The sequence below is a fragment of the Alexandromys fortis genome, unplaced genomic scaffold, assembly GCF_014885135.2.
Source record: "Alexandromys fortis isolate MF-2015 unplaced genomic scaffold, M_Fortis_MF-2015_v1.1 scaffold_365, whole genome shotgun sequence".
Taxonomy (NCBI): domain Eukaryota; kingdom Metazoa; phylum Chordata; class Mammalia; order Rodentia; family Cricetidae; genus Alexandromys; species Alexandromys fortis.
The window spans coordinates 142,398-143,223 of NW_026068288.1; positions in this window are offsets into that span (position 1 = coordinate 142,398).

Consider the following 826-nt stretch of genomic DNA (forward strand, 5'->3'; position numbering starts at 1 on the left):
AAAAAAAAAAAAGAAAAAGAAAAAGAAAAGAAAAAAAGAAAAAAAAAGAAATGGGTTAATCAAGATGTGAGAGTTAGCCAATAAGAGGCTAGAGCTAATGGGCCAAGTAGTGTTTAAAAAATACAATTTGTGTGTTGTTATTTCCGGGCATAAGCTAGCCAGGTGGCTGGGTGGCAGGAATGCAGCCCGCCGTTTCTTTCTGCAGAAGAAAACTTTCCTAACCTAAAGAAAGATATCATCAACTTCCCATCACTATATAATAATCAAAACACAAAGCAAAAAGAATTAAACAGACCTATAACTGCTAAAGAAATAGAAACAGTCATCAAAAGTCTCCGAACCAAAAAAAAAAAAAAAAAAAAAAAAAACAGTCTCCGAAAAAAAAAAAAAAAAAAAAAAAAAAAAGCCCCCAAAAAACCTTCTGTAAAGCAAAGGACACAGTTAACAAGACAAAACAGCAACCTAGAGAATGGGAAAAGATCTTTTCCAACCCCACATCAGATAGAGATCTGATCTACAAAATATACTGAACTCAAGAAATTGATCTTCAAAAGAACAAATAATTCAATAAAAAATGGAGTACATACCTAAACAGATAACTCTCAACAGAGGAATCTAAAGTGGCTGCAAGAGGGCTGGAGATATGGCTCAGTGGTTAAGAGCATTGCCTGCTCTTCCAAACGTCCTTAGTTCAATTCCCAGCAACCACATGGTGGCTTACAACCAACTATAATGAGGTATTGTGCCCTCTTCTGACCTGCAGACATACACACAGATAGAACATTGTATACATAATAAATTAATTAATTAATTAATTAAATAAAAT